Source organism: Rhagoletis zephyria, unplaced genomic scaffold (genome assembly GCF_001687245.7).
Source record: "Rhagoletis zephyria isolate East Lansing unplaced genomic scaffold, Rhagoletis_zephyria_1.1 Rzeph_scaffold_00554, whole genome shotgun sequence".
In the NCBI taxonomy this organism is placed as follows: domain Eukaryota; kingdom Metazoa; phylum Arthropoda; class Insecta; order Diptera; family Tephritidae; genus Rhagoletis; species Rhagoletis zephyria.
Window position 1 is genome coordinate 194,954 of NW_016157638.1, and position 11,820 is coordinate 206,773.

General features: G+C 34.0%; 1 protein-coding gene across 3 annotated transcripts in view; it reads right to left on the minus strand.

The window, feature by feature from the left end:
• LOC108360288 (uncharacterized) overlaps nucleotides 1-6,280 on the minus strand; it is a 197,371-nt gene extending 191,091 nt beyond the window's left edge. The window contains exons 1-2 of one of the 3 annotated variants that reach the window (XM_017612505.1): nucleotides 6,060-6,280; nucleotides 5,363-5,958 (exon numbers count right to left, since the gene is read on the minus strand). The gene's annotated coding sequence lies outside the window, so the exon portion shown is untranslated. Of the gene's footprint in view, nucleotides 1-5,362 lie in introns of all 3 variants that reach the window. The other 2 variants (XM_017612506.1, XM_017612507.1) reach the window with 2 other exon arrangements.
• Nucleotides 6,281-11,820: the final 5,540 nt, after the last annotated feature.

The following is an 11,820-nucleotide window of genomic DNA, read 5'->3' on the forward strand; positions in this document are numbered from 1 at the left end:
AAAATTTTCGATGCATCGAAGCAAAACTAAGCCGAGTACTTTAATGTGCCTATTGCCATTCGGGAGGTCCATGGTTCAATTTCTGTTCCCATTGACATCAAAAAATGTTTTTTTGTCAAACAGTGGCCCGTTTCGGCAGACAATGGTAAACCTCCGAGTGTCCATTTAAAAATCTTCTTAAGAGGTGGAGTAAAAGTGTAAATCTCTACATTTGTGTCACAACACTAAGAAGCTGAACACAATTTGGAGGAGACACCAAACACGTATAAAACGTTTAAGTGCCAAACATTAATTTATTGGAATTAAATATGATATCGATGGCTGAGTGGAAGATCGACCTATCTCGGCAGCCAGTTCAAAAACGCTCTATCTCAAAAAACTTTTCAAGAACGCCCTATTTCAGAATTTAATTGAAAAACACCCTATCTCAAAATTCGATTCAAAAACGCCCTATCACACTTCAAAATGTATTGAAAATATGCTTATATAGGGCGTTTTTGAATCGGCAGCTGAGATAGGGCGTTTTTGAAACGAATTCTGAAATAGGGCGTTCTTGAAAAGTTTTTTGAGATAGAGCGTTTTCGAACTGGCTGCCGAGATAGGTCGATCTTCCACTCAGCCATCGATATACTGTTCATCCCCAAATAACCTAGGATATAATTTTTAAACTATTTTGGGGTTGTTTCCCTTAAACTGGAAGAGCCTTGAAAACTTATAAAAACTCAAAACTTTTATTGAGTGGTCAAGGTTTGTATGAAATGAAAAAAAACGGTTTGTTCTATAAAAATCTGGGTTATTCGATATTTGAATAATATGGATTTCAAAAAAAACCGCCTATAGATATCCAAAAAAAAAACCGGTCGAAACCGGTTTGAAAAACCCGGATAAATCACCCTAGTACATATGATGCCATGAGGTCCAGAGGAGCCTATCTACAAAAAAAAAATTTAAGTAATATGAGAAACAAGGATCTATAAAAAATAAATGCGGTCTTTTACTAAAAAGTTCATTGCACCTACGCACAGTGCGGCCGAATTCCAAAAGTGCGGCCAAAATTCGAGAAAATAAAGTTTCTAGATTAGCCTTTTTTGACATTGAGTTGACTAAAGGGATCATCTGAGAAGCGAAAACTGTTCACTGTAACGACCTGTACCCTAAGTCCTCTCTTTATATTAATTTCTAGTGTGACCTTCTCCCAAGCACAATATCTATACATATAATAGAATTGTAACAGGCCGATGTCTGTACATTATAAATATTAAAGACAAATTAATGTGGGGAGTCATTATTAGAGCAACAGAACCCAAACCTACCATTTTTAGAATTCTTGTCTGTCTGTCTGTCTGTCTGTCTGTCGAAAATATTTTTGAGAAGGGTTGCCACCTGTTTGAAAAATTTAATTTAATTAAATTGATAAAATAAATGAAATCTATATTTGTAGTTATAATAAAATTGTAACAGATTATGTCTGTACATTATAGATATTAAAGAAAAATTAATATGGGGGTCTTTATTAGAGCTACAAAAGCCAAATCCACAATTTTTACAATTTTTGTCTGTCTGTATGTCTGTATATTTGTAGGCGCATCACCGAAAACTGAAGAATGGAATCGAATTCAGTTTTCACCGATGTATCGCTAGATGTCTAATTTACAATATAGAAGAAAAAAAATTAGAGAGTTGCCACCTGTTTGAAAATTCCAGTTCAAGTCAATTGATACGAGAAAGTAAATATTGCAATATGGCTGTCAAAAAAAGCGGGTTTCAAAGGTTTGCAGCTGAACATATTTTTGTGGAAGGTTGCCACCTGTTTGAAAACTTTTATTTTATTAAATTGATATTATAAATTAATACTGCAATATTGGCATCAAAGCAAAGGGGTTCGGAAATTTTAATACCGCAAATATTTTTGGTGGAGCTGCCACCTGTTTGAAAACTTTTATTTATTTAAATTGGTAAAATAAATGAAATATTACAATACACATAATAAACTAAGGAGGTTTAGTGAGCTCAGTTTCGAAAATATTTTTGAAGCGAGTTGCCACCTATTTGAAAAATTTAATTCAGGTAAATTGATAAGATAAGCTGAATGATGCCATATGGGTATCAAACGAAAGTATTTGAGAATAATAATATTGCAATAGGCCGATGTCTGTACATAATAGGTGTTAAAGAACAATTAATAGGGGGTTTATTAGATTAACAGAAGCCAAATATAAAATTTTTATAATTTTGGTATGTCTATGTTTGTAACCGCATCACGCAAAAACTAATGTATGGAATTAAATACAGTTTTCACCGATGCACATATTGCTAGAGCTCTAATTGAAAATACAGAATCCATTTTTTTTTTGTTTGTGATCGACGATATTATTCCTAGGTATTTGAATGTATTAACTTTTTCCAGTGCGTCGTTGTTTATATCTAGAGTTAGCAGCGGACAGTTCTCAAAATTTCGCACATTAACCACAAACTTAATTTTATTGAAATTCAATTAAGCGTGTTCAAGCATTACCAATCGCACTTTTTTGGAACTTCTGTGTGGAAGCTTTTTCGCTAAAAAAATCAAAACTTTTTGTTGTTGCTGCCAAAAAATTAAGAAATCTTAGACGCCACGCTTTACAATTTCATACAGTTCTCCGTACAATGTATTTCACTAAGCTATTAAATGGCTGCACCGATGTGGTTGATATTTGGAACATATGCCAGCACCTTGAAAATAAATATTCCGACCAAAAATTTACTCGGTATGTAGCTCGGGATATTCCTAAAATTCTTATACAGACTAAAGCGTAAAAAACCAATACATCTCTAAAACCAATTACGCTGGAGAACTGGAACTTAGCACTGATGCATATATTGCAAATGCATTGGAAAAGGGGCGTGGCACCTTCCATACAAACTGAACTTCTCATATAGCTTATCTGTGGAACCGCTTACGCTAACGTCCCGAATTTAGACACAGCTACATATGTTATCAATACCGTACTTATAGCGAAAAGTGGTAAGTAATGGAAAAGAGGGCGGCGCACCCCCATGCTTCTCATTTCACTTATCTCTGGAACTGCTCGTTAACTTTCTGAAATTTGACACAGCTACATATGTTATCATACCGTACTTACGGCGAAAAGTGGTAATTATTGGGAAGGCTGCATCGATATACATTTACGTAAACGCGCAAGTATCTCGATTGGGAACGATTTTCTGCAAGTTTTCTAAATCCCATGGAACTATTGTAACGTTGTTTTTAGTTTTTAGTAAAAGGTAAAATTTTTGTGAAAGTTTTGAAGAACTTTTGTAAATTTTGCACAAAGAATAGAGCTTTGATTTTTTTAGTTTCGTTATAGACAGTCCTATCTACATACCTATTTTCGTAAAATGATAGCCGTTTTCGTTGTTCGAACTAAACTCAAAAACCACTGAATAGAGCTCCGTCAGATTGTCGAAGGTTATCTTACATATATGGTCCTATTACATGCTACTAGAAAACTCGCTAGGTGGTGCTGGAGTAGAGTTATTTATAAAAATCGTATTTATTAACCGATTTCGTTCAAGTTTTAGAAGTGACATATGTACTCTGTAAATGGTCCCAATGGATGGCGCTGCAGCCGAAATCTATAGAAACCCCGTGTGGTTGGTCTGCTTTGGCCCTATGTTTAAGTTATATGAATTTAGTTTTCAGATGGCTAAATGGAGGATGGGGTTAATTTTGTCTGACGCCCTGATGAACGATCATCCGATCTTACATCTACCTAGAAATCAGTTCATAAATGTTACCACGAATTGTAAAAGTGCCGAATTAACAAGGAAAGGTCACCGTAGGTATGTATATCATTTGGTTCATTTGAAAGATATTCAAGAGATCACACGACTCATTTAGCCAACGTACCGGAAAACTTTTCATCCTGTGGGACAGCTAGGATTCTTGGCCCTCCTATGACAGAAAACACACTTCTGTGCTCTTGAGCTTCATTATAAGAACTTTTGTTGGCATACGCATCGCAGCAATGTAGTAGTTGCAAGATCATAGAAAAAGATTGACAGATATCACACAGGTGGAAATAAGAACATCGGTAAAACTCATGACACCGAAAGGGATTCGTATTCCATATGGTATCAAAGGGCTGGTCTATGTGTGAGGAGGAGACTGCGCTTTAGTGGTTTCACCTTAAACCAAAAATTGTGACTTTGCAGTCTATTTTTGCTTTTAAACGCTCTTTTGCATTGGCCAACGCAAAAGTTCTTATTAGGCGCCGCGAAGTAAGTGGGCATTGGGTAGTTATTATAATAAAAAGCGAAAAGTTATTAACGTATAAAAGTAGTTAGACAATAGGAAACCAAACAAAACCAAATGGATTCTACGTCTGAAGGTTAGTAAAATACGTTACAAAATTTGTGAAGAGAAATACTGGAAGAGGAATGTTTAAGAAATAAAAATTTAAATGTATTTTTTTCGTTTATTTTTGAACAAAATTTGAGTTGTTAAATGCAACAGTAACAACACGCTGTTGGAAGCTGTCTTTAAACCTATTAGAGTTTACGTAGAAAAGTATTAGCTATAGAATAAAACAAAACTCATGCGCTCAAATCTGCTCCTTATATTTTTTTTGGTTTTTTTTTAGCGCGCTTATATATATGTATTAGCTTCACCTCCATGTAAAAATTTCGAGCTTTCTAATTAGATTTCACGGAAAGATTTTGAGTATGCAGTTTTGTGCCCCTTTTAATTTAAGTGCAAGTTTAAAGAAGCTGGGACTTACGGTTTATTTTTGGAATTTTTTGTTTTGGTTTAAGGTGTTGCTCATTTTCTTCATAACATCGAACATACTTCGTATGGAAGAAAATAACTGGAACTGTTAACAAAAAAAAATCTAATAAAGCAACGGTAAGTTCTAGCTACTTTAAACTTGCACTTTGTGAGACTTTGAAATTGAAATTGACTGGGCTATAAAATTGGATACTCAAAATCTTTCTAAGGATTCTAATTAAAAATCCCGAAATTTACCAGACGCCTTACTAAATCCGCTATTTCGAATCTTGCAACTCTGATAGCGGATTCGTAATTAGTGGCCTTGAAACCCCCTAGTATGAAATTTCGAATCATTTCTTTAAACCTTAGAATTGTGGCCGCACTTTTGAATTTCGGCCGCACTGTTCTACGTTATGCTACATATTCTAGTAAGAGAATACTACAAGGGCGTGTCTCGGGCACGCACATCAAATTTTTATGAAATGTCAGTAAGGCAACTCTGGCCCTCATGGACTCATATGAATGCAAACGTAAATAAATAGAACCAAAACTTAAAAGCATACAATCGCTTGGTGCTTTGTCTATATTTATTAGGTTTGGTGTTGTACTTACTATTTCTTCATCTATGCGCAAGTGGTGCATGAGATAATGGGCTACTGGTGTTGAAGTCGGTGTCACACAAAGTCGAAATTTAGGGTACAAAACCGTGTATCGTACAAAACCGCGTATACTGGCAGGTATGCGATTGCCTTACAACAAAGAGAAACATTTTGAAATATTAGGGTTTTTACTCTCTAGAAGATAATTTACATAATTCACATACGCAGTTTTGCATTTTGTTGATACGCGGTTTTGTACTTTAAACGAAGATATGTATGCATGCACTTATTTCAATGATTGTATTTCGGACTGCACAACATGGGTGCATGTTTGAATGCTTTTCAAAGCATTATTCTGCGAGGTTCATATACATACATATTAAGTTTGTATGTACATATGTATGTACATGTCAAATTTTTTTTGTATAAAATTTTTGTTTGCTAGCAATATGTTTTTTTATGGATGAATGCGAATTGTTATGTTTTCATGCTGGAGGTTTTTCTTAGAGGTCCCAAACTTTATTAGATTATATACATATTTTCACATTATAGGGAATGGGTTCACAACATCAAATGGAAGCGTGTACTTGCGATAAATCCAGTTCTGCACTTTGTTTACACATAAAATAAAATAAATCCAATGAGCGTGGCTTTTTATATCGTTCGCGCAAATTACTTTGTTTATGTCATTTTATATAGAATTAACGTACATATTTCAGCAATGTATTGTTACGAGGTGACATATTTTCTGTGTATTATTATTATTATTATTTTTTTTTTGAACACTATACTAATGCTTTCGCACTTAAAGCCTGCAAAAATACAACTGATGTGCTACAGCATCAAGTGTGACACATACATCCATATGTGTGATCTCTAAGCTGCGGCAGTCCACCTTTTAATTTGGATTCAGATTCATTTAACTTATTCATCAGCCGAAATCACTAACAATATCTTCGCTACGAACTCAATTTTTTACATTAACTTCGATTATCGGAGCGAATTACGTTTCAGCCAATCGTTTAAGCCGAGCCTCAAAAGCCAGCTGCAGCACTGACTCCACCAAGTTTCTATTTTACATATATTTTACAGCTTTCTGTTTCGTTTTATTATTTTAATGAAGAGATGCCAAAAGCACGGAGAAAAATCAGTAATTATTGATACCATCAACGAAATGAAATTGTTATACATTTGACCCAAACTTCGAGTTTATATATTTGCTACAACTTTCTGTTGCGTTTTATTCTTTTAATGAATAGATGCCAAAAGTACGGAGAAAAATTTAGTAATTATAATTAATAATCAATAACCAATAATTATTGATACTACCTACGAAATAAAATTGTTACACATATGACCCAAAACGCCGAAACTTACATTACATTTGGCTCACATTGCTTTTGAAATACTCCTGCAAATCGCTAGAATACTAGCTCAATCAAGTTAGCGGCGCTGAAATGAAAAAATGAAGAAAAAATTTGTTCGAATTATTGTGCTCATTGTGTGCTATTTTCGGTCACTTTTCGTTTTTTTTTTGTGCTCCGATCATTTCGTAAATAATTAAGACTTTGCTAAGTTAACCGTAACTTAGCAAAACATTCATTCAATGAAGTCTTTTTACTACTTTTGGGCTTTTTATGTGCTTTCAAAATATTGCCCAGTAAACACTGAAAAACCACTTGACGTCACGCTATCTGGCCCACTTCTTAAACTTTGGTCGAACACGGATAAATATTATTGAGGAATTACGTGCTATTTTTGGGCTTTTTAGAGACACCAAAATAATTATAGGAGCTCATCCAGTTTCTGAATAAGAATTAAGACTTTGCTGGATAAATTGTAACTTAGCAAAACATCCATCCAGGGAAGACTTTTTACTGCTTATCTGGGTTTATTATTTTGTGCTTTTTATGTACTTTGCAAATATTGCCCGTTGAACATTGAAAACTCGCTAAAAATATTGCCCAGTAAACATTGAAAAATCGCTTGACGTCCCGGTAGTCGATCAACTTTATAAACTTTGGGCGAACACGGATAAATATTGCTGAGGAATTAGGTGATATTTAGGGGCTTTTTAGGGCCGTCAACATTATTTAAGGTGCTCACTCAGTTTCCGGGATAATTAAGACTTTGCTGGGTTTAATATAACTTAGCAAAACATCTATTCAGGGAAAAACTTTTTACTGCTTACTTGGGCTTGTTTTTTTGTGCTTTAAAAACATTGCCCAGTAAACATTGAAAAATCGCTTGACGTCTCGGTAGCCGACCAACTTTATAAACTTTGGTCGAACACGGACAAATATTGCTGAGGAATTAAGTGATATTTAGGGGCTTTTTAGAGCCGTCAAAATTATGTATGGTGCTCACTCACTTTACGGGATAATTAGGACTTTACTGGGTTAAATGTTACTTAGCGAAACATCTATTCAGAGAAGACTTTTTGTTTAACGTTTTAAGTTTATGAACAACTGTCAAGTGTACTCATTGGGGTGTTTAAGAAACTCAGAGTTTAATTTGCCATGTGTTTGTTTACTTTTTCTTATTCACATTTAAGGCCTGTATGCAGTTCTCAAGAAAAGCTAAAATTCCATACAAAAAGACGTACAAGAAATGGCTAAGAAATTTTCTTGAGTCAAATTTCCTTCAGGTAGTACGCAGTTATTAAGAAAATTGCTACGCTTTTTACTAGCGTTTTCTAAAGTTTTTTTGTGAAAAAGGAGCACAAGGCAACCCAGGTTTGCAACAGAAATATATGCCCGTTCCATTATTTCTTGAGGAAAGAGTGAGGCAACAGGCTGTGAAGTATCAAAAATGTCAAATCTCCTTGGACACACACACGAAATAATGGCAAATTTTTCTTGACCGATTTCTTGAGAGCTGCATACCAGCCTTTAGCCTGTTCCCGTGCTCAAGGATTTAGACAGCAATAGTCCGAAGTAGCCGTGGTGCAGAATATCAACCGTTTAGGCATACAGAAATAAAGAACGTACCTAAATACTAATAAAACTTTTCAAGTTGATTTCAACCATGCCAAGGTTATTTGGCGCAAATAAAAACTAAAGCCCACAAAAGAGGTTAAAGTTAGACTTTTATATATTTTTTTATTTTTAATATCTCGGAAACAATTTGACCGATCACAAACCTATTGGTGTTAATTTAAATATAATTTAAGTACCTTTTACGGGACGTATATAGTATAACCTTTTAGAAAAGAAATTTTAAATAAATGCCATTTAAAAAAATATATGTTTATATATTTTTTGGTTATTAGGTATTTCTGGCTTAAAAATATAAAAAAGGAAAAAAAAATTATGCACACCAGGTGAAATACCCCCTAATTACCTTTATTTTGACCTTATTTAAAAAAAAATCAAAAAATTTAACTTTAACCATTGATATCTTCTTTAATTTCAACTTTCGCCAAATAAAATCCTGCAGTACGGGAACAGACTAAATGTCGGCAAGTTGGTTGCAGGTTTGGATTATCAAAGCCACAAACCAAATGCAATGCAACCCGTTTTTGATCGAATTTGGTCTGTGTCTTTGCTAATCCAAACCTGCAACCAATTTGCCGACAGTTAGTCTGTACCCGTACTGCAGGGTTTAATCAGAATTAGTCCCAGGTCGTTCCGTCCACATAAGTGTAGAATATTAGCAATCTAGCTATGTAAAAACCAAAATGTGGCTCGATAGAACTTTTTGTGCTGATTTCAACTATACAAAAATTATTTGGCTATAGTAAAAAATTAAGAAGATATCAATAGTTAAAGTCAAATTTTTTAAAGTTTTTTAAATATTATTATCTTCTGAACAATATAACCTATTAAAAAACTAATGACGCACAGTGTTTCGACTAGATATATGGAGCTAGGTAGAAAAAATTCATGGTGACAGTTGATAAAAAAAACCGGTTGGACTTAAAGAGGGAAAAGTAAAAGCCATAAATACCAAATTTTACATTATTTACTCACCCCCGTCTTCACGAACGATACATTTCCAAAAAAATATGAAAATGGGCGCGATACCGACTAATCAGTTTATTTGCCTTTGGCGATTAACCCATTAAAGAAAGTGTTTTTCTTTCAACTGTAATCAATTATTTAAATGTCGTGGAATATTCAGGTGAAGGTATTTATCATTTATTTGGTACTTTCCTATTATCTTACCAAAACATTTGCTTTGAAATGTAAATGCTAAAGATTATTAGTAAAAAAAGTGTGAGTACCGGTCCGTCAGGCCTTGAAATTAGACGAATGCTTTAGAGAATTTTATGTAGTCTTCGAATATATAATTTGATCTTTGCGCGCGACTTTGCAAATATATATAATTTTTGATTTTCTTAATTTTTGATTTTCAGCTTCTTTTTGCATAATTTCGCGAAAAGAAGTTTTCGAACAATGAAAAAATCTCACCAAAACATTGGGAAAAAGCGATTATTTACACCTAAGTCATTTTATAGTATAACCTTTGTTTTCTGAGAGTGGAAAGCAGGAAACTAAAATTAACCAAAATTCCATCACATTTAATGACTGGGCCCACTTTTTTTGTGCGCTTTGGACGTTATAGTGATCCAATCTTCCTCATATTTTATATTTAGGTTTTTCTAATAAAATAAAGACTACAAACTAAATTTCATCGAAATCGGATGAAATTTAATGATTCCGCCCACAAGAGTAGACGGCGAGGCAATTATTCAATCTTTAAAAAATTTCATAATTCTCTATTTCTAAGTAAAACTAGAGCACATGTCAAGGTTCAGTGAAATCGGTGCAGGTGTACTATTATTTCCACCTGCCTCCATATAGTCGAAACACTGTGTGACGTCAAGATAAAGGTAATTAGGGGATATTTCACTTGGTGGACATAATTGTTTCCTTTTGTTTATATTTGTAAGCCAGAAACACCTAATAATAAAAACAAATATATATTTTTTTTTTTAAATGGCGTTTACTTACTTTGTTTTCAAAAAGATTAAACTGTATACGTCGTGTAAAAGGTATTTAAATTGTGTTTAAATTAGCGTTAATACGTTTGTGATCGGTCAAATAGTTTCCGAGATATTATAAATATAAAAAATATAAAAATTAAACTTTTTAATTGGCTTTAGTTTTTATTTGCGCCAAATAATCTTCATATGGTTGAAATCAGCATGAAAATTTCTATTTAGCTATATTTTTTTATTTCTTTATGGCTAAACGGATTGAATAACTCAGTGAGAGGGGAGACCAGTATGTTTGCATGTATGTATTTATAAAAAAAATATTTATTGGTTAAAAAATGGTGGGTAGGCACTGTGGCCAATGGCAAAGTTCGTTTGCCACCCCTGCATGGTTGTAAGTCAGGCAGAGTCCACAAAATGCTCCGGAGGCAATGTCCGGAGGATGCATCAGACTAGGCCGAGCATACTTTGAAGTGCCATCTAATCAAAACTTAAGAAAGTTCAATTACATGGCGGTTGAGAAGTGCATGTGTAAAAATGTCATAAATTGCATAAAGGAAATTTTAGCACATGCAGCAGTACATAGCATGTATTTAGGCGCCTGGTGTTAGCAGACGCGCCTAAACACGGATGGTATTCTACACCAGGGCTACTTAGGACTATTTCTGTCTAAATGCTGGGGTACGGGAACAAGCTAAATGTGAATAAGAAAAAGTAAACAAACAAATGTCAAATTAAAATATGGTTTATTAAACACCCCAATGAGTACACTTGACAGTTGTTCATAAACTTAAAACGTCAAATAAAAAGTCTTCTTAACAAATGCTTTGCTAAGTTACATTTAACCCAGTAAAGTCTTAACTAGCCTGGAAACTGAGTGAGCACCATACATAATTTTGACGGCCCTAAAAAGTCCCTAAATATCACCTAATTCCTCAGCAATATTTATCCGTGTTCGCCCAAAGTTTATAAAGTTGGTCGGACCGTGACGTTAAGCGATTTTTAAATTTTTACTGGGCAATATTTTTAGCGATTTTTCAATGATGACTGGGCAATATTTTTAGCGCTTTATTAATGTTCAACGGGCAATATTTGCAAAGCACAAAATAATAAACCCAGATAAGCTGTAAAAAGTCTTCACTGGATGGATGTTTTGCTAAGTTACAGTTAACTTAGCAAAGTATTAATTATTTACGAAATGGTCGGAGCACAAAAAAAAACCGAAAAGTGGCCGAAAATAGCACTAAATGAGCACAATGAGCACAATAATACGAACAAATTTTAAGCTAACATAAGTGCATAGTATACATTTTGGTTTTATGTTTGTTCTGTATGTGGAGATTTTTGCAAATTGTTTGGAAATTTATACACACTTATACTGGTAAAGCATACTTGCTTTCGAACGTAGTAGTGTTTATATATAGTATTGCAAGAATATATAGCATTCTGCGGAAACATACATATGTATGTAAGTTAACCACTTACATACATATCGTCGATGTTTTTGCAAAACCGCCCATAGACAAGTTGCA